Source organism: Tupaia chinensis, unplaced genomic scaffold (assembly GCF_000334495.1).
Source record: "Tupaia chinensis unplaced genomic scaffold, TupChi_1.0 Scaffold000618_1, whole genome shotgun sequence".
NCBI classification, from domain to species: domain Eukaryota; kingdom Metazoa; phylum Chordata; class Mammalia; order Scandentia; family Tupaiidae; genus Tupaia; species Tupaia belangeri.
In genome coordinates, this window is record NW_006160138.1 from 1305081 (window position 1) to 1305427 (window position 347).

The following is a 347-nucleotide window of genomic DNA, read 5'->3' on the forward strand; positions in this document are numbered from 1 at the left end:
ATAGTGAGTAAAGCTGTTAAAATGATCACATCTGCTAAATATTCTAGGTGCAAGGACAGAGAATAGGTAGACATAATTGGTGAGTCTGTTAAGAAAAAGGACAATTTACTAAGACAGGCAACTATTTCAGCAGACCAAGAAGGGAATAGAAGGTTAAAGTGACTAGACAAAATGGGTAATTTGGAAACTCATAGAGCACGGATAAAAGAAGTAGATAGAGCTGAGTCTGGAAGAAAATTCTAATTCAGGGGTATTTTTTTTGTTTCTGTTTCTGTTTTTTGTTTGGTTGTTTGTTTCTTTTCTTTTTTCTTTTTTTTTTTGAAAGGGTGTACATTTGGTTTGCCGAG